This window comes from Alexandromys fortis, unplaced genomic scaffold (genome assembly GCF_014885135.2).
Source record: "Alexandromys fortis isolate MF-2015 unplaced genomic scaffold, M_Fortis_MF-2015_v1.1 scaffold_89, whole genome shotgun sequence".
Lineage (NCBI taxonomy): Eukaryota > Metazoa > Chordata > Mammalia > Rodentia > Cricetidae > Alexandromys > Alexandromys fortis.
The window spans coordinates 1,061,583-1,083,576 of NW_026067973.1; the positions used below are offsets into that span (position 1 = coordinate 1,061,583).

The window sequence follows — 21,994 nt, forward strand, 5'->3', positions numbered from 1 at the left end:
CAAGCTGGAGGTAGCCAGAGTGGTTGGGCAGCATCCTCAGAGCTGGAACATTCGGGAATATCTTCCAGGCTGGGAAGGGGGACAGTCTTCACATCTGCAGAAGTTCCCAGAGATGAGCTTCAGTAATAAAAGTGTGTGACATGAAGAAGCTGTTGCATGTTTCATTGATGATGGAGGTAGAGAATCAAGATGGCCTGTGCTCTGCCCCAGTGCCCAGGCATCGCAGACATGCTTCTTGCTGAGTTTCTCACCTTTGGCTTCTGACCACCCAGCCCCACAAATGTCCGTTGATTCCTTCCCCAGTGATATCAGAGCTCAGTGATACCAGGTACTCACGCCAAGCCCAGGAGATCCCAGAGCAGCCCAGCACCCTCTACCCTGTGTGATGCAAGTGATGAGGAAGTGTGGATGCCATGCTTGGAACGCGGACATATGAGCCAGCCATGTCTCCAGAGGTAGGCAAAGGCCTGGCTGGGAGAGGAGGTTTGAAGCGAGTTTGAAAGAGAAGAACATTCCTAAAGTAGACGTGTCACAGAACCAGCCCTCTGGTGTCAATCTTCCCCCTCTTCCTCTCCCTCTGCCTGTATTAGCTCAGTAAGAAGCATGTTCATAAGCCCCAGTCAATACCCACTTCTTTACAACAGGTCTGGGTGGGTGACCTTTGGCCTCGTCTGTCATATTTACCCTTCCGTGCTGCTCCCTCACTTTTTTTTTTTAGCATTTACTGCATTAACCTTAACAACTACGACTCCACTAGTGATTGTCTTGCACCACTGCCACGCATGCGCATGTCTGTGGCCACAGACAGCTTTTTCCCAGTCTATATGTGCCCAGACTGTGATACTTCTTATTTACTTTGTATCTCTTATTTGTGCCCAGGCGATCCCTCCTCTGGCTCTTTCCTTGCTTTGTCTGCCCACGAAGGCATAAGGAAGGTGGTGGGGGTGGTGACCACTGTATTCCTCGTCTCAGTATCAGGATTCTAATAGTGCCTCTATATTCCACGGCTTAACTGAATCAAAGTCTAGGGCTCATCCATTAACAGTCCCTTGAGGGTGTTCCAGTAGCTGGAGGCTTTCTTCCACATGGGGTTTCCAGGACCTGTGACTTTCCATCGTGTGACTGTCACAGCCATATTGTCTGCTGGTGGCCAGAAGGAAAACATGTGGACGACACACCCATTTCTTAAATGGCTGGCTCAGATGGGATAGCACATGGTGTCCCTGAGAGGCTGTGGGGCCAGGAATTAGAGACAACAGCCAGGTACCTCTGTCCACCAGAAGAAGCTGGCTATGACTCTGGAAGCCAAACCTGGGGCAGAGTAGCAGGGCTTTGGCCACTTCTGTTCACCTTTCTTCACTTAACCAGCTCTTTCCGAGGTAGGTCAGTCAGACTTTTCAAATTATAAGCTGATTGGCAGGTAGGAGAGGGTAAGGTAACAGAATGTTTAAAAAAAAATCAGATTCTGTAAAGGATATGGAAAATACATTTCTTTAACCTGGGACATCTATAAAGGCTAAAAATCTTACAGAAAGGGGGTGGTAACTTCCCAAACTAGTCCAGAATCTCCGGGGAGGTGTGCAGTGGCAGGAAGGGGCAAACATGGAATATTGTCCCAGGTTCTCAGATCCCAAACATCTCCACATAGCAATCAAACCCTTTGGCATCTCTGTTAGCTGCTGAGTTTCCATGGGAATTTCTCTGGGATGCAAATGAGAACCTTGCGAGCTGTTGGGAGCAGGGCAGGTGACAGCTCTGTGGAGAAGAGCCACTTCCAGCTTCCGGCTTGGCTGCAGATCTGGTTGCCTCTGGGGTTTGATTAGATTCCCGGGGGCCATTGTTTCTCATAATTGCTCACCCTTGTTCTGATGCAATTGGGAGAACACGAGGAGATGCACGTGGAGAGAGCTCCTGGCAATGACAATGAGGAGGAGAGGGACAATAATTCAGCAGATGCCACGCTGATCACCTGCCTCCATTATTCCTGCGCGCCTGCCATTCCACAGAGCACACACGGAAGCTATCTCCTTCTCCGTAAACAAGGAGACAAAGGCTTGGCTGAGCCAAGTGTGCCTCCCAAACCACAGGGCACTCAAGCTCCAGAGCTGGACTTGGAGTCTGGACTGTGGTTGTTAAAGCTGTTTCCCTGCACTCTGCACACGGCAGATTCCCAGAGCCAGGGAAGCTCCTCCTACTTGCCACCTCAGTAGAGTCTGCCAACTGGTTCTGTGTATCTTTCCAGGATAGGAGGAGGGGAACAACTCCCCAGAGACAGCTGGGAACAACCCTTGGAGTGTCACATGACCAGAAGCTTAGACTTGGCAGTTTTCAGCACCTTGGAGGAGGCCCCTCCCTCACCTACAAACGGATGGTTCCCAGGACTCCACAACAAGGCTGTCACTCAGGACACCTCCATGGCTCCTTGATCTGGGTCAATGGCTTTAAAAGGCACATGCCATTCATTCCCTACCTGCTTTGCACTGGTCCTCACTTCCTGTCATTTGAGAAAGCTGCGGCTCAGCACCGAAGTAAACAACATCACGATCTTACAGCACATCTGTCCAGACAACTGGGAGGGTCATATACTAGATGTCCAGTCCTGGGCCACCCAGAAAGAAAACTGCTAAAGAAGACCCCCGAAAAAGGAGAGGGCCAAACCTGATCTTTGGGCCTCCCCAGCGCGGCTCCTTCTAGCAAGACAAGGAATGTGGCTGCCACCAATGGCTTCTCTACCCAAGTCTTAGAAGAGGTGGTCACGTCTGTGCTTTGAGGAGCTCCTTCTAATTACCCTGTTGTAGTAGAGTGGTGTTGGACCCAGAGGACGTGAAGGTGCAAATTCCAGCTCTGCCACTCACTTAGCTGTGTGATCCTGGGCAAGCCAATCCCTCTGTTTCCTCGTATGTTGAGTGTGTGTGTGCCTCCTGTGTGCTGTAGAATTAAATGGAGTGGTAGACATAAGCAAGAGACACAAAGAGATTACGCAGTTCCTCCGTCACTGCATCACTTGAGAGGGCGTGTGAGCAAATCTTCAATTCTAGTAAACTTATCGTTTCTCTGAGTAAAATTTCCCCTAGTTCTTTAGTACCCAGGGGACTGATCTTTCAGGAGGGGACACTATTACCTAGGGCAGGTGGGTATCCAGCTGGCCGTTTCTCTAAAACCACAAAACCCCGATTTGAGTTCATTTTCTCCCTTTGTTGTTGATGAGCTAGTTGCCTGCCCATGGAAGAATTCTCCTCTAGAACTTCGAATCATGTCCAGTGGCCTCTAACTCTTCAGCTAATGGAGTTGGCAAGTTCAGAACTGTGAGGGTCACATGTCCTCAAGCCTCATCCTCATCCATCAGTCATCTGCCTATGGCCCCATCACAGGGCTGAAAGCCTGTGTCATCATATCCCGTAGAAACTTGCAAGTTCTCATCTTACAGAAATGTCCGTGGCTTATAACTACTGAGCATTCCCTCTTGACAAAATTAACTCAACTAAAATGTCACCAACTCTGTCCCTTCCTCCTCTGGACCTCTGGTGAACTCTTCTCTGTGGTCCACAAACTCTGTGAAGAAGCTTCCGGGAGATTACCTCAGGCTATCTTCTCCTCTGTGGTACATGATTATGTTGGTTGTTTCTCTTCTCATGGTGGTAAAACACCCCACCAAGGCAGCATGAGAGAGGAAGACTTTGTTCTGGTTCATGATTTGGGGGAGTTTCTGTCATTGCTGATGGGGAAGGCACAGTGGACCAAGACGGCCGAGCGGCTAGTTACATCTTGGCAGTAGACTGGAGGCAAAGAGCACTCTGTCAGAACTCTGTGTTGTCTGCTCCTCAAACTCTGCCTCAGGCAACAGCCATCCAAAGCCAGATTCATTTCCTCCAGCTAGGCTCCAACTCTGTGTTAGTCACTGTTCTGTTTCTGTGAAGAGACATCGTGACCACGGCAACTCTTATAAAGGAAAGCATTTCATTGGGGCTGGCTTACAGTTCAGAGGTTTAGTCCATTATCGTCATGCAGGAAGTATAGTGACGTGGAGGCAGACATGGTGCTGGAGAAGTAGCTAAGAGTTCTGCATCTGGATCTGCAGGCAACAGGAAGAGGAAGCTATTGGGCCTACTTAGGGTTTTTAAAACATCAAAGCCTACCCAGTGATGTGCTTCCTCCAAAGAACCTATGGATATCATTCTCATTCAAACAACCACAACCTCCTAAAGCTTCCACAATTGTACGCGCGCGCGCGCGCACACACACGGTCCCAAAAACATCACTATCAGCTAGCAACAGCATGGGACCAAATGTGAGGGACATTTCTTATGAAACCATAGCAGGGAGCTCTACTAATGCTCACTGTTCCAGGGTCCACATCATCCTCTTCCTGGGCTTCCCAATAATTTCTGTAGAGCCAGCAGGAATTTGTTTCATATCACTAAGGTGCAAGAAATGCCACAAATGCAAAAAAAAAAAACCCTCCAACATTATAATCTGATTGAGCTGCTGCAGTCAGACGGAACGCTACCCACCTTCAGGTTCTTCCCTCAGAGAGTACAGGGCAGACAGTGTTCCAGATTGGGTGTCTTCACAGGCACCACCTACAAGGATGCCCAGGGGGAGAACCTCTGAACTTGTTGAGCGTATGGTCTCTGAAATTGCACACTCTGGTCAGGTTCAGGCTGCTCTCCTCCATTTAACTCCCAGAGCCACTTCTCTAGCAGACACACCAACTTGCTTCTTTTAAGAACTTTGCCCAGGCTGGGCAGTGGTGGCGCACGCCTTTATTCCCAGCACTCGGGAAGCAGAGGCAGGAGGATCTCTGGGAGTTCGAGGCCAGCCTGGTCTACAAGAGCTAGTTCCAGGACGGGCACCAAAGCTACAGAGAAATCCTGTCTTGAAAAACAAAAACAAAAACAAACAAACAAAAAAAACTTTGCCCAAAGACTCTTAAATAAAAATCAAGATGAGCATAGGTTTCAATAATTATGCATAGGTTTTATGCAAATCTAAATTTTTATTCCTCTTAAACAAATGACGACTGTAGGTGGGATTTGGTTTTGTTTCCTATGTATGGGTGTGTGTGTCTGTGTGTGCATATGAGCATATGAACATGCCTTCCACTGTCGCCGTCGACTTCCCACCACTGTGGAGTGCATCTCAGACTGTCAACCAACATAGACCTTTGTTTCCTTAGGTTGTTCTTGTTAGGTATTCTGTTACAGCAATTAGAAAAGTAACCAGTACAGATCTTCAGAGTTCTACACACACACACACACCACATTCACACCTACCACATACCACACATGCACACATCACACACATACCACACATACTACACACACACATACACACACCACACAAACCACACACACACACCATACATACCACACACACACACATCACACATACCCCACACACACAGACACACACTACAGAAGTCTTTGTTGGAAATGTGCTTTGCAAATACTTTGTGTAACTTGCCTCAGTCTCTTAACTGTGTCCTTATCTAAACAAATTATTTTAATTTTGTAACTTCAGTTTATTAACTTTGTCTTTTAAGGTTGTTTAACAGTCAGACTGCCAAATCCAAGTTCATGAGAATGTCATTTGATATGTTTAAATAATTTTAATGTTTTATGTATTACAATCAGGACAGTGATCCATTTTGATACTATTTAGATATAGGTTAAGATTTGGTTTTGCTTGTTTGCAAATGAATGTCCCGGGATCCCAGTATTCTGTGTTGAAAAGTCTATATTTTTCACCCAATTGTCTATGTACTTCATCAATAACTAATTGTATGCATATATGTATTATATATACTCCCCATTCTGTTCCATTGAGCTACATGTCTGTTGTTATCATTTACTATTATTATTATTGTTATTGTTCCGTGCTAAGAATGAAATCCAGCACCTTAGGCAACACTAGGCAAGTGCTCCATCACTGAGCTGAGCCACCTCAGTCCTGTCTATGCTTTAACCTGTACCACCCTGTGTTAATTATTGTATGATTCAAAACTGGGTGAAGTGAATCCTCATGTTCTTATTATTATATAATTTTTTTCTTATTTTGATATATTCATTCAGAATATAAATTTTAGAATCAATTAATTTGTAATTTCTGAAGAATCCTGCTGGAATTTTGGATAAGATCATGTTAAAACTATACATCACTTTGGAAAGAATTAATCTGTCACTGATAATTGAATTTTATAATCAATAAACATGGCATGCTGTCATATTTATTTAGATTATTTTATTTCTTTAAAAAAATGATTAGATTCTGTAGTTTTCAGTATGCATATCCTCACTCTAGTTGGCTAGATTCCAGCTAAGTATGCATGTGCTAACAAAACATTTTAAATAAAAATAACCATTAAAAAATGAGAGAATTATTGAATATTTTTGCAAAACTCTTTAATATATATCTTTTTGAAGATTCGTTTTTATGTCTTATTAATGCGTGTCTGTGTAAGTGTCATATGTGCAGGTGCCTGTAGAGGCTAGAAGATATCAGATCCACTTTAGCTGGATTTACAGGTGGTTGTGAGCCATCCTGTATGGGTACTGGAGACCTCTGGAAGAATAGCACTCTTAATTGCTCAGCTACCTCTCCAATCCTGTATATACCTTAATAAACAATAATTGGATTCTAATACTTCCTTCTCTATTCAATATGTTGTGGTATATTATTTGGTTGAAATACATGAAGAAAAACAACTTTAAGAAGAACTGTAAAGAAGGTAATTGAAAACTTTTCCTGATAAATGTGGATATGTGGATGTTTTTATTTATGACTACACCCAAACTTGGCAACATAGCAGCTGAAACCATACCAAGGACACTTCTCTAGTTATTTTAAATTGAGGTCTCTTGCTCTGTGTTATGCTCTGACTGAGTTTCATCCATGTCTAACTTTGTAGCATCATTTGAATGGCCATTTGGAAAATATCAGTTAACTGGATTTCGAATGTCTTTTAATGTCGGCCCACTTCATCATGCACTGTGGAAATTACATGTATTTACATCTGAGAAAAGCGTTAGAGACCAGACAACTGTCAAGTTTATGGTGAAAGGGACACGCTTTCTTGAAAATTCTAATTTTTACCTGAAAACTGTCTGTGATTAGCAGTAAATATTATCAGCTTCTTTCCTCAGAGTGACAAGCCTATTTTGTTCATTCGGGAAAATGACTCTCAACTATCAAGTCTTAGTAATCACAGTTTGTCTGTCAATTTTCATTCAAGGAAAAATAATGTTTCCAGGAGAAAAGTGGCTAGTACAGCATATGGCTAAAAAAAGTACTTTTCCCTGAAATAAACATGATACTTGGACATGCTTCAGAAATGCTTTGTGAGCCCTCCCTTTTTGTCACAGCAAATATTAAAAAAAAAAAAAACGTTTGCTCAGTGTCGGGACTCAATGATGGTATTAAGCTTATTGCTTCACTGAGGAGGTTCTTCAGTAAAATTGACAAGCGCGTGAACGCTGAGGACACAATAATTACAGGTCTCCTTTGATGCCCCTGCCTTGATTCATGGGAAGGAGCCAAGAGTTTTTTCTGTCATCACTTCTGTGCCATTAGTGCAAATGCTGATCCAATGAAGAGGTCAAAGGACACTGGGGTATGATTAGGAAAACATGTTTGGTCCCTGGAAAACATCTGTGGACTCTAGTAGTACTCAGGTTCTAGTTTGAGGACTGCTACACTGAACCCCATCATTCTACACTGACCCCACCACCGCTACACTGACCCCACCACCGCTACACTAAACCCCATCACCGCTACACTGACCCCACCACCGCTACACTGAACCCCACCACCGCTACACTGACCCCACCACCGCTACACTGAGCCCCACCACAATGAAATCGGCTGAGACTGATTTCAGATACTTCCTGGAAATTCTCCTGGAACTGTGTCCTCTTTCCCTCAGTCTCCAGTGTTACAGGGAGAGGGGGAAAGTGGGTAAACTAAGAGGTCAAAGGCTTTGTGCTAAGAGGCCAGGTCTAGTTGAAGAACAGAAACATTGATGTAATTGTAGCTTCACAGAAAGCACAGTGGACAGGGAAAGAAGAGTTGACTAGGAATTTGTGTGTTCTTAACTTTCTGTTCTTGATGCATTAGCACCCAGGTGAGTGTGCTAATACTAGTAAGAAACACTTGAATCATTTTCCCTAGACCTGGGGAAGGCAGGACTGATGTTCTCAAAATCCATGGTAGAGTTGGGGTAATGTCTTAGTGGTTGGAACAAGAGATCAGAAAAATACTGATCTTTGTTACCGTTAGTGTTAATAATTACCATCTTGAAAGGATCTAAAATCACCTAATTATCATTTTGACAGGGTCTAAAATCACCAGAGAGATAGATCTCTATGCAGACCCAGAAGCAGGGATTACCTTGATTATGTTAACTAAAACGAAAGAAAACCTACCTACTAAGGGTGGCGCCATTCCCTTGGCTAGTATCCTAGACTACATAAGTGGGAAAGGGGAGCCAAATAGCAACTTCCATTCACCCTTCTCTGTTTCCCAGTTGTGGGTGCAATGTGCCCAGCTGGTTCTGCTCCTACCTTGACTTCCTTGCTGTGATGAGGATCTAGCCTTGCCTGAACCAAGGACCAAAATAAAATTTTGTTCCTTTAAATTGCTTTTTGCAAAGAATTTTATCATAGCAACAAAAAACTAAGACTGTCCCTCACTAATAATCCCTCTGAATAGTTAATTTTGATATCAGCATGTTGGGAATTAAAACCACATAGGCATGTCTTTAAGAGTATTTCAAAAGAGAATGAAGGTAAGATGACCTCCCTGAATGTGAGTGATACCATCCTACAGGGTCCTGTGCAGAATGAAAAGGAGGAAGTGAGCTGAACAGTGTTTATCTCTCTCTGATTCCTTCTCTCTCTCTCTCTCTCTCTCTCTCTCTCTCTCTCTCTCTCTCTCTCTGTCTCTCGTATGCGTGTGTGATATGTTTTCTAGGAACCAAGTGCAGGCCATTACATAGGCAAGCTCCCTAGCCCTGAGCCATCCTCCCAGCCCTATTGTATCATTTCAAAGCCTGACTGTCTCTGTCATGTACTTTAGATCTCATTACAGAAGCTCCCAAAAGAGAGAGGCCCCTGAAAAGTACAAAGAAAATATAAAAGTTACTATTTATTGAGCAATTAACTCATCATATTGTCCCATACTTTATTTCATTTAATCTCTTAACATTATAAAGTCGGTATTATTGAAGGAAAAAATTAAATTCCTTCCAGGTCTCACCACATAAAGGAAAATATTGTGAGCATTTGGGTGAAATATTCCAGGAACTCCTTCTACATAGTCACAGATAAAGGTACACTTTTATGTCTGTAAGATCATATTATATAGATGGTTTGATACCTTGATTGTTTTGTTTTTGCAACCGATGTCTCTATGTAGTCCACTAAACTGGCTTCGGACTCAGAGATCTTCCCCCTCTCTGCTTCCTGAGTGCTGGGATTAAAGGTGTGAGCCACTATGCCAAGCTTTTTCTTAATAATAGAGATCAATGCTTTCTCCAGGAGTTAGGTATTATCATCATTTCTAACTGTTTCAGAGTATCTTGGTGTGAGGCTAGATCCGTTTACTTAATGTGTGAGTGGAGCAGTGTCAGGGTAGTAAGTAGGATGGCTCATAGGTGAAACTTTCCCCTTAAGAGCTCCTGGTCAGAGCCTGGGTCTCTAGCTAAAGCAACCAGTCACAGACAGATAAGCAGATCATGAGGGCTCGGATACACCAGTGGACCTGTCCACTGGGGGATTCATAATTTGACAGCATTATTGAGAAGCTATGGCAATGTTAGGAGTTGGGGGCTGGTTGTCAAAGGTGAGGTTATTAAAGGTGTGTCCTTGGGATCTCTGTATGGTCTTTCCTGTCTGCTTTTTTGCTCCCTGGCTGCCACGGAATAAGCAGATTCCCTCTACCAAGTCCCTCTCATGAAGTTTCTTCCTTGCCACGCACCTAAAATCCACAGAGCCAGCCAACTAGGAGCCAACAGCTCCAACTCCATGAGCCCGAACACACCTTTCCTTCATGAAACTTAAGTCTGATACAGTGATGGGCATTTGAGTAATGCAGCAGGACAGCTTCTGGTTTGGAACAAAGTTTTACAAACTAGGTCTGAAACCATGAGAAACCCAATGCATTCTCAGCAAACTCCCATCTAGAAACATAACAACTAAACTCACCTGCCTTTGACACATGGAGGAATAGAGAAGGGAGAGTATATGGGGGGAGTTCAGGGAGGGAAAAACCTAATCAAAAATATATTGTATGAATAAATATAAACAGACATTTTAAAAATACACCAAGAAAAATTATGCAAACATCCGATCATCTACAGCAAGGTTCCTCCTTGTCTGGCGATGGTCATTGGAGAAGTAGGAGAGAGAAGAAAGGCTTCACTGGAAAGTTAATGTAGAGCTTAGAGTTGAAGCCGAGGAGACTTCATGAGACGGCAGGAGCCGTGCTCAGGGAAAATAAGCAATATCCCTTGTCCCACATCCACTGGGACTCTACGTGTCTCCTGGCTGCCACAAAGCAAGCATCTTGCCCGGAATTCTGTCCACGTGGAGGGGTTCCTGCCTTTAGCCTCAGTTCTGGTTCCAAGTCTCCCCTCCGGAGGCAGGAGACCACAGGCTGAAGAAAGTAAAGAATTCTGGAGAAGATGGAGTTCGGAAGGTCCCAGGATGCATGCAGCTAGAGGGTGTGGAAGAGGCAATAAGAGTGCCTTTGTCTGATTGTGCACATATGAATGTGTACATGTGTGTGAGTCCGTGTTGAATACCCAAGTGCTGTTGGGAGGAGTTAAGAGTGCACTGGCTCTCAAACTGAGATCGCTTGGCCCAGCTTCAGCCTCCTTTGGGGGTAGCTCTAGCAATGTGTGTCTCATCAAGCCTCCTTCACAACGGTGATACACACTCAAGCGTAGGAACCCTGGCTTGGAGGTTGTGTTTGTCTGAATGCACCTGAATGTGGGCAAGGCTTGGGGTTAATTTGCCTTACAGGTGGAGATTTGCATGTGTGTATCCTGTGACAGGAGATCCACACCATCTCATTTGGCCTTATCCTCTCCAGAGCCCTCCTAGTCCAGGGCAGCCACTCTGGGGGCACTTTGCAAATATAAATGCTGCTGCTGCTGCTGCTGCTGGTAGCCAGAAGCATCTCCAGCCAACCTAGCCCATCACATGTGCCAGACCTGAGGGAGAGTAGCCACATGGCTCCCTCCTTTTATCACAGACAGAAATCTAACCTAACAGTGCAGAAAGCAGGAACAAGAACGATGACCTATTCAGAGTGAAAAAGATCGCTTGCCTGTTGCCTTAAATTTTGCCATGATGAAATAAATAGTTTCTATCTATCCTTGGTAAATAACTTGGTATGGAGGTAGGTGGGAGGGAGTGGGAGCAAAACCTTAGACCTATGCTGGGCAGGATTTGGAATGGCTGGTGGATGTGGGAATGTGTGTAGAAGAAGCCATACCACCTTCCCCAAAGAAGGCCCTAAGCAAGCATTTCTTCGCACCCGGATTTCTGTTCTAGCTCTAATATTTGCCAGCTGACTGATCTTGTACGTGCTACTTTATCTCTTCTGTGTCTCCTTGTCTCTGGACACAGATGGCAATAGGATCCACAGAGCAGGCCTGTTGTGGCAATTCAATAAGATGGGAAGTGTGAATTGATTGGCTTAAGATCCAGTTCAGCTGCCTGTTGTGTCTGTTTCCTTGTTGCCTCTCCTACCCAGAAAACTACATCAGTTTCCTCAATCTACCACCCGAGCCAATTCAGAGAGTTAAAAGGGGTTGCCCAGGACTACCCAGACACTGGGCTAAAACCAATGGCTATTTCTTCCCTCTTGGAACACACAGTTTCCGAGTATTGTGCAACGGTCTGGTCATATAGATTCCTGTCCTACAACTTGCACACCCCGTGACTTAAGGTTTAAACAGATGCACCTAGACAGAGTCATAGGAAAGAAACCTAGCTGCCAGTTTGCTGTGTGTGGTAAGGTGTGCCACAGACCTACTTGGTACATGGCACATAGTACGCATATAGTACATGAAGTTCCATTTTGGTTCTGGATTTGCTAATATAGGAAAGTCAAGAACAATTATTGGGGCTGGTTAGATTGCTCAGTAAGTAAAATGTTTGCCTTAAAAGCATGAGGTCATGAGTTCAATTCCCAGAACCCCCATAAAAAAAATTCAGACACAGAGATGCATGCTTATATTCCCAGCGCTGGAGAGGTAGAGACTGGCAGATTTCAGGACTTTTTTCTGACCAGCCAGCCAGCCAGCCTACTTGATGAGCACCAGGTTAGTGAGAGGCCGTCTTAAAAATTCACAGCCAGTGCCTAAAGAATGACATGCAAGGTTGTCTTCTTCCCCTCACATACATGCACACATACCTACATGCACACCCACTCATATGTGTGCATGTATGCCTACACACCTCCAAATGCACATAAACATGCACATACACACATTTACAACCCCAGCCCCACACACATTAGAAGAAACAAATATTTATTGTGCAATCACAATTGTCTGACACTTCAGCAGCTATGTTATTTATGCGAATCAATCTTCGTAATACAACGGAATAAGTAATACATACCATGAATTAACACACAGAGAAGCTGATGCACAGAGAAGCTGAGTCACTTATTCAAGACTGACAGTAATGAATGAATTCCAAAGAATGATCACGTGAGCTCATTCTCCGCCCCTCCATAGTATCTGAAAACACCGTGTTCTGTGGCAGGAAGTCCGCAGACAAGATTTATTGAACCCTCTACTGAATAAGAATTATTTACCAAGGAGGGCTGGGGAGATGGCTTAGTGTTTGCTGCACAAGCTTGGGATCCTGAGTTCAGGTCCCCAGCACCCACCTAAAACAGGACACAGCACACCTATGTAATCCCAGTAAAGACAGAAGAATTCCTGGGATCTACCAGGACAGCTAGCCGGTGCATGGAGAACAAGATATTCTCCCTGCAATGGACAAGGTGAAAGATGGAGACTGACAACCAAGACAGTCATCTGAACTCTAAACATGTGCCACAACACACAGGTACCTGTATATGTACAGACGGGGGAGGGGGGAGGGAGGCAGGGAGGGAGGAGGGAAGCAGGGAGGGAGAGAGGGAGGCAGGAATGGAGGCGGGCAGGGATGGAGGGAGGAATGGAGGAAGGGAGGCAGGGATGGAGGGAGGCAGGGATGGAAGGAGGCAGGGAAGGAGGGAGACAGGAATGGAGGCGGGCAGGGATGGAGGGAGGAATGGAGGAAGGGAGGCAGGGATGGAGGGAGGCAGGGATGGAGGGAGGCAGGGAAGGAGGGAGACAGGGATGGAGGGAGGCAGAGAGAAAATTATTTTCTTGTTACCCAGCATGGCCTTTCCTGCTACAGGCAAAAATGCCTTCTCTTTTATCCAGCCTTCAGCAAAAAGCAGCCAAAACTGGTTCAATAGCTTGCTCCGTGACCAGTGTTTCTTAAAAGAATGAGGCACTAGAAACAGTCTTGTCTGGGTCATGTCTAGAGTCCTCCTTTAAGGATAAAGGGGGGCTAGACTTTGAAGGAAGAAAGAAGCAGGGAGAAGCCCTGATAGACAAATGGTTCTGCACCCCATACTGGCCACCTGCATGTCATTCTCATCAGCACAATTGACCTGGAATGACAGGGAAGTCTGTATCAAGGTCCTCCCACCAGGGATAATGTTCCCAGGGAGAAATGTACAAATCCGGCTCCACACCAGGACTTTCTTGACTGTTGTACAGTAACTCGCCTGTAGATCCACCTGCCTGGCTCCTACCCGGTACCTAAGAATGCCTGTCGCATCCCCAACCTTCTTCCAGGAAGATGGCCCCATGAGTCCCACAGCAGAGTCCTATCCTGCTGCTTTGGGTGCTATCGGTAGACACACGTTGACTGGGACAGCAATGAGAAGGCCTCTCATGCGTGTAACTCATCAACAAATAGTTCGTGTGTTTAGGAAAGCATCGTGTTTCCTCACTCCACAAAAATCCCAAGAAATGTGTGGATTAAGAGAACTGAGCTAGTTTCAGGAGACTTCAGTCTAGTCTTAATGCAGCCACTCACAAACTGTGTGACCATGGGGAAGCCACTTGCTGTCATAGTTAACGTTAGTTGTCAGCTTGACACACCTGGAACACCTTGGGAAAGAGAACCTCCACTGAAGAGTCACCATCGTTACACTGGTTTGTGACCATGTCTTAGGGCTCAGTGAACTGTGAGCCGTGTCTCTGGGCAGGTGGACCTGGGCTCTATAAGAAAGCTGGCTGAGAATTCGTGAAGAACACGCCAGTAAGCAGTGTCCTTCCAGGGCTTCTGCTTCAGTTCCTGTCTCCAGGTTCTTGCTGGAGTTCTTGCTCTGACTTCCCTCAGTGATGCAATGAGCAGAAAGTTGTAAGATGAAACAAACCCTTTCCTCCCCAAGTTGGTTTTGTCCTGGTGTTTACTACATCAGTAGAAAAGCAAACTAGAACAGGAGCCCTCTCTGGGTCTCAGACTCCTAGCTCTCGGGGTGTTCTCTAAGGCCAGATCCTATTACATTTCTGGCTCTGACTCTTTTGTTTCTCTTCATTTTGTCCAGTTCTGAGCCCCAGACACAGAAGTCTCTTAAGCCTTCTTTTTTCTGAAGCTGTTTTCTAAAGCTGTCCAAAGCCCCTGAACACACACATCCCTGACGGGCTGCAGGTCAGGTCACTCTATTCCAGACGCACAGTGTCATATGCCACAGCTGTGCAGAAGTCACCGGAACCTCTGTTCTCAGTCCCGGGGGAGGGGGTTGGGAAGATGCAGATGCCCAGGGCTTGCTCTGGTTCACAGGACTGAACCAGGTCCCTCTCACCCACGTCAGCATTCTCTGCTGTCCCTCTCTCCCGTGTCAACATCCACTTGTCCCTCTTACCCATGTATGTCATCCACTGATGTAGGATGAAGTAGCCCCTGTTGTTATATTTCAAACAATGGCTACTTTATTTGCTCACCATCCGTAGTTAAGGAATAGGGATAAGGCCTCTGAATGGGAACAGTTAAGGTCATGGAAGGGACCTGGCTGAGAGCCTGGCTGGCTGGAAACATTCTACATGAATGACATCAGGACTCTCCCCTGCAGGGAATCCGTGTCTGACGTCTTGCAAGGCAGGCGGCTGCCTTCCACCAGACAAGTCCACATTCCACACATGGAAGGGAGAAGTCACACAGTTGTTCAAAGCCCAGTCAAGAAAGTCAGAAAGAGCTCTACCTCTCTCTCTCTCTCTCTCTCTCTCTCTCTCTCTCTCTCTCTCTCTCTCTTTTTTATTAATGCTCAAATTGAGTTACAGGCATGGGCATGGCGGTGAATATTGGTAGCTCCAGCACTAGGGAGACAGAGATTCCTAGGGCTTGCTGGCCAACCAGCCTGGTCTAACCAGTGAGTTCCTAGCCAGTGACTGGCCAGTGGCCAGTGGGGAAACTTTATGTAAAAAGAAGAAGGAGAAGGGGGAAGGCGGGGTCAAGGAGAAGGAGGGCGAAGAGGAGGAGGAGGAGAAAAAGAGTGATCAATTCCTAAGGAGTAGTACCTGAGGTTGTCCTTCGGCCTCCGCATGCACATCCATACATACACACTCTCACAGTCAGGTACCCCACAATAATAATAAATCACAAGCCTAGGCTGAGGAATAGGCAGACCCCCCCCCCCCTTTTGAAGAGGGAATAGTGACAGCGTGTCATTACAGATGAGTCAGAGAGACAAGAAATGCTACTGAGGCCAGCTCTGGGCATCCAGATAGTCATCATTGTAAAAACACTTTCCCGGTGAGCCTGATGTATCTGAAGTCCAGCAGCCATGTCCTGAGGACCTGCTGTCATCTTCCCCTTTCTTCTCCCGCCAATTAAGGCTCAGCCTCGGACAGCATCACAATACTGACACTAATGGACCAATGATGGATGTATCATGTGTTTTCCCGTGGTACCAGTCTTTGTATTCAGAAAGTGATCATCATACGCCAATGGTCTTGATGAAAGGGGAGGGGAGGAAGGAGGCTAAAACACACCAGCTGTCCTTCCCCTTCCTGTCCTCAATTTGCCCCTCATCCAGGAGCAGACAACTTCGTCAACTAACTGTCTGGCTGAATCGCTGCAGCCCTCCCTTGGTTCTGAGTTAGGCTTAGGGAAGTAACTGTGAATCTCTTTGACAATGTACCTAGTGGGGAAATGTTTCAGGGGGCTATGTAAGTATTTAGTGGGGGAGAATACAGGGAGGAATCTGTTTTTACACACATCACTTCTCACCTATCACATCTAAGATCCTTAAAAGCCCCAAAGAGAAAATTATTGGGGGGTGGTGTGGTGTGACACTTTAAATGGTGGTCCTAAAACAGGCCCTGTTCTGAGAAGTAATTACAGTATCATCAAAGAGATACTGATTACAGACAGCTGGGAGGTGGAGCGCACTCTAGACCCAAGTCCTTTCTACCCAAACAAAAGAGGCAGGACCACTATGGCCACAGTGTCTGCTGAACCCTTCCCCCACCTGCCCAAGACCCTCTTGGATGTCCAACGTCACTCAGAGAAACAGGCTTGCCCTATAGGTCCTGATGTCCCACTGGGGGAGGGAAGCTCTACTCTGCCACGGTGGCAGTCACTCTCTAGATTCCCCATAAGTTCTTTAGAAACCACAGTCACCAACCGATTGTTTCCCTTGCAGCTCAGACTTTTGGGGGTGGGGATGAAGTTGGGAGCAGAAGATGCCAGAGAAAACAGGCAGATTCAAATAGCCTTCCGTGCCCAGCAAACACGACCAGGCTGCCATGGTACAGACTCCTTGCACAGCTATTGGGTAGACTGAAAGGAGAGCCCTGCTGAGTCGCTAGCTTTCCTCTTAGTTCAGGGACTCAGCTCAGGCTTCCATTCTGAGCCTTCATCCTGTGATCCCGGAGCAAGTAGATGTTGATAAACAGGTGTGTCTCCCCATGAATGCTGGCTCCAGGCACTCTGGGTGAGGCGGGGAGTTCAGACTCCTGCATGTGTTCACAAGCTGTTTCTCTGTGCATGGAAAAGCAGGAATATGAAGCTATTCTGGTCTTGTCTACGGAGCCATTATGTCTTTGGTTTCCAACGTCATTATCTCCAAAGAGCAACATTGTTTCTTGATGCTTCTGTTTGAATGCACAGGAAGAAAAATGGCTGAGGATTTGCAGAGTGGAAAGGGGTTGGAGCAGTGGCCATAGACACTCATTTGGATAAACCAGCCCTGCTCTCTGGGAGATGTGTGCTTCCAATTAGAGAACTTAGCGATCGGCACCTAGGGGTGATATTTCACACTTACAAGCAAGTTAAGTTAATAAGGCAGCAATGGGCCCTCCAGACTAATGGGATGGGGGTGCTTTTTTTCCACTCAGAGAAAATAATTTCATCCATATTTGGCTTGCCTGGTGTAGTGCTATTTTCTTGCTTCTTTAGCTCTCTTGAGTGAAGGGCAAGGCTTTATTAACATAGTTGATGCGTGGCATAGATGTGGTCTAGGCTGAGGGTACCAAAGTTCAGGGCACCAGCTCCAGAGACCTTTAATGGCCTCTGGTAAGGACCTTTGGCTGAGCTTGGCAGTCTCTGGCTGAAGAGACAACAAGGAGGAAAGTGTCCAAGATGAAGATAAAAAGGTTGTTTAGGGAGGAGATCACACAAGGGGCTCACGAGTCAATAGTTACAATTATTTACAATGAAAAGGCTGTCAATGGATCACCCTGCTAGACACACTGCACACTGTGAGGGGACTAAGATGCAAATCTTACTGAAGAGGCCCCATTTCCAATAGGGCAGTCAACCTACTCCTTTGTACACATAGCTCAGACCGTGCTATATGTACAGTTACAGTAGAAGCACATTGTTACTCATGACGGCAGGGACAAGAGCCTTCATTCCAACAGGTCAGTATTTGCTTTGGCTTTGAGAGGTAGGGAGGAGTCTTGGATGAGGATGTTTCAAAGGAGAAAGCCGCATGAGCCAAGGTTAGAGGGCAGGAAAGCAGGCAATGAATATAGACGATGTGAACTCTAGGGTTGGTGCCCAGCACTTCCTTCATGGGGATGACAAGTGTGACGGAGGGATTCAGAAGATGAAATAAGAGCAGTAGGTGGTCACTGGGCTATAAACACTAATGTGATGCTCAGAGTGTGGATCACAGACTTACAGGAATTGAGGGAGTTAGGTCTACAAAGATGGTTGGCCTTCATTGTCACCTTGGCTGGCTTTAGAGTTACCGTGGAAACAGACCCCTGGGAGTGTGTATGAGGGCATTTCCAGAGAGCCTTAAAAAACAGGGGTCACTCACCCTGAAATATGGACCATCCTGCGAAGACCCATGCTCTAAATAAAGGCTTGATCTCCAGCCCATGGCACTATTGGGAGGTGGGAGAATCTTTAAGAGATGCAGCCTAGTGAGACTTCACTGAGGGTCCTTGAAGGAGCTAGTGAGAACCCACCTGCCCCCTCACCCCCTATCTTTCCCATTCCTCCCCTTCCTCATCATTCTCTTCTTTATTTTCCTTTACCTCAGATAGCAGGAGCTGAGATTCTCTCCTTTACCATGCCCTGTGACTCCAAACACAGGCTCAGATCAATGGAGATGCTTTGCCATAAACTGAACCCTCCAAAGCCGTGAGCCAAACAGCCCCTTTCTCTTTCTAAACTGGCTTGACTTAGGTGTGTGTTACATAGGGGAATGCTGACTAACACACACAGGATGCCAGATTCAGTATGTGATGTTTCTGGATTCTTTGTCCACAGAAGAGGACTAAGTGTAAGTCAGTGCCAAAAACTTCGCTGTTGATCAGATTGCTTGGAAATTATATAAAGAGACAAAGGGCCTGACACAGTTTCACGAGGGGGAAGTCCAGAGGAATGTGGGAAAGGTTAGAGGAATGTGGGAAAGGTTAGGGAGGTGGACGAAGGAATGGTTTGGAATGACCAGAGAATCTGGGAGCTGCCCTCTTCTGGGGCAACAGTCTGCATAAAGAAGGGGGTGAATGGGTACACAGCAGCAGCTAGAGAAGAGAACATCTCCCTTTTTGTAGTCTGCTCCCCAGGAAGAAACCGTATCCAATGACTTCTCAGTCTTTCTTTTAGCACTGAAGGTTAGGAGGGGCAGGGTAACTAAGACTTCTGGTTATCCCCTACCCCTTTAATCGCCCATGTGAGCCTCCTAGTCCCTGGACAAGGCAGCCTTCCCACTGCCCCTGGAAGGGCTACTTCTGCCATAGCACAAGGACTTAGGTGACTGCTTTGAGGATGAAGATCAGCTATGCGGCTTAGTATAAGCTTTGTAGCATGGTGACCCACTCAACAGTGCATTGTTTTGAAAAACCAGGTTCTAGATCTTTCCATGGCTCCAAACCTGGGACACTCTCAAGTGCTTGCTCCCCCCATGCTCCGTGTATGTGTGTCTTCATGTCTCTGTGTGTGTCTATGTGTGTGTGTGTGTGTGTGCGCGTGCGCGTGTGCCCGCACACCTACTCCTGCACCTGTGATATTTAGAAACCCTTCTGTTCTTTCTTACCTGACTCCCACCCTGGCATGCAGTCCTGCCTCTGCTTCCCCTTTTCCTCAGGCTTCTAGAGAAGCAATCGCTTAGCAGGGTTCCACACTCATTCCTTCTAAATTCTGATTGCAGAAACCTCAGGAACTCTTTGAGCCAGCCTAATTCTCCCTAATTCTTGTTCACAGAGATTTTCTTAGGCCCCCAGAGGCTTCCCATTCCCTGAAAACAAAAGCTGGGATCCCTGGCCTGGCATCTATGCCCTTCTCCAGCCTGTCTCCTCCGTTCACTGCCACGCCAGGAGAAACTCCTACCCTAGGCACTCAGCCTCGGGGCCTTTGCACACACCTCGCTTCTATTTCAGAGCTGGAATCATTTCCCAACCCTTCTTGACACCTCAGTTCTTGCTCCTTTCACCTCATTTCCCGAACACTCCCCGAACCTCCGGCTTGCTTTGCAAACGTTACATTCTCAGGGCTCTGAATCATTTTATAAACATCTATTTCACCCATTGTCTATCCCGGACAATGGCTTTCCTTTCTCAGTTTTACCTGCGAAGCTTGACCCAGGGTCACAGAAGAGTCGTCCCTCACAGGGCTGTGTTGAATGAGTGGAGCAACTGGAGACCTCTTTTAACCCCGGGGTACATCTATCGCAGGAAGCAGATGTGTTTCTTTACCCCCTAGAAGGGAGAAGTGACTCTCCCAGAGCAGGGCTACTGTTGCTTTGTGGCACTAGCACCCCAAACTCCACCTGGATAAATAAAAAGAAGTGTTATTTGAGAGGCAAGCCCTGGCCAGTCCTCACAGCCTTGACTCCCATTGTCCTCCTGAGCCAGGACTGCCAGCAGCTGCAGGCACAAGCCTGGGAAGTAACATGGCCACATCCTCTGGCGGGAAACAGACTGAACCAACAGGTGGTTGGGCTTTGGAGTTCTGACCCATTGGTCTGCTCTTTCCCAACCAGGCATGCAAAGCCTGGGCCTGGCGTCCAATTACAAGGAGGGGCTCCAAAAGACAACTTGAAGTGGGCAAATGTCAGGACTCAAGGGCACTGGGAGGGAGGGGCCTATCTGCTTCAGGACTCAGGATTAGTTAGGGATGTGGTGTCATCTCCCCCATGCTGGGCAAGTGGAAAGGGATAGGAGATTACAGTCCTCAGCAACAGAGGAAACGTTGGGGACAGAGGGCCAGGCAGCTGTCTCTAGCCACGTAGATCAGCAAGACTTGAGCCAGACTTTGGTAAAAAGCATTTTCACTGTCACAGGAACCCTAGTGACATTGAAACTGGGCCAGGGTGGAGTCCTTTCAGTCCAACGTCCTGCACTCAAGGGGTCAAACTATGCTCCACAGACTCCGCTTAAGCAGCCATTGATGACTCCTCTGCCAGCTCCAAGGCCTCTTTGATTCGTGTCTATCTCCTGCCTTGGGCTTTTGAGAGCTGACCATTTATTAAAATCATTCAGTCAAGTTGAAAGACCACAGAATTACCAAGTTCCCCTCTTTTTTAATTTTTTTTTCCTCTTTGTTTTTTGAGTCTGTGTAGGCCTGGCTGTCCTGGAACTCACTCTGTAGACCAAGCTGGCCTTGAACTCACAGATCTGCCTGCCTCGGCTAGGATTAAAGTTGATTAACACTGGGCCCAGAGATTCCCCTCTTTTCTTTTCACAAATGAGAACTGGCCTGGGGTTGGGGTGCTGGAGAGGCGGGATTGGGGCTCTTGCTAGCAGTATTCATTACTTCAGGGTTTGGAGTTGTGTGTGGGGGGGGTCCTTGCAATCAGACCTAGAATTGGAGGATAACAGCTGCTCTCCTCAGCCCTTAGCACACACTTGACTGGCTACGGCAGCTGGCTGCCAACCTGGTGAGGTAGCTGCCCTCTTACTTAGAGTCAGTGAGTCAAACACTTGCTGGGGGTTATGGCTGAGAGAATGGAAGACGCCCTATGTGAGCATTCGAGCTGATGCTACAGGTAGGATTGCAGAGCGAGGGTGTACATCGTCAAATTCATTCGGTATCTCGAATTTTGGCTCTTAGCGACTAGACTGGAGAGATCTACTCTTGCAACCTTCTGACAGGGTCAGGGTTTGAGGGGGCGTGTCTTGAAAACGGGTTCTTGCGCAGCAAAACCCTGGTTCAGGTGAGGGCCTTGTCCTCCGCTCACAGCTCTATTTGAAAATGACAACTACATCCACCTCTGGATCGGTTCATGCTAACTGCTAACACACCCAAAGAACGCAGGTTGCGGGGAGCTGATGTACCGTGGTTTCCTCCTATTTTTCTGCTTTCCTCCCCTGAGTTTACTATTTCCAAAAGATACAAGCCTGTCGCGGTGTAAGTCTGGCCAGCTTCCTATCCTCGCCAGAGGAGGAAAATCAAAAAGCAACAGCTGCTGGCAAATTGGCTCGGGCGCTGGCCGCTTCCTCCGTGCGCGCGCGTCTCCTGTTGCT

General features: G+C 46.6%; 1 long non-coding RNA gene across 1 annotated transcript; it reads right to left on the reverse strand.

Annotated features, from left to right (window-relative positions):
* Nucleotides 1-590: 590 nt before the first annotated feature.
* On the reverse strand, nucleotides 591-21,986 carry LOC126510066 (uncharacterized). The gene is made up of 3 exons (XR_007594315.1): nucleotides 21,806-21,986; nucleotides 20,097-20,298; nucleotides 591-4,072 (listed from the first exon to the last, which is right to left on the reverse strand). It is a non-coding gene; the product is annotated as an uncharacterized lncRNA (long non-coding RNA).
* Nucleotides 21,987-21,994: the final 8 nt, after the last annotated feature.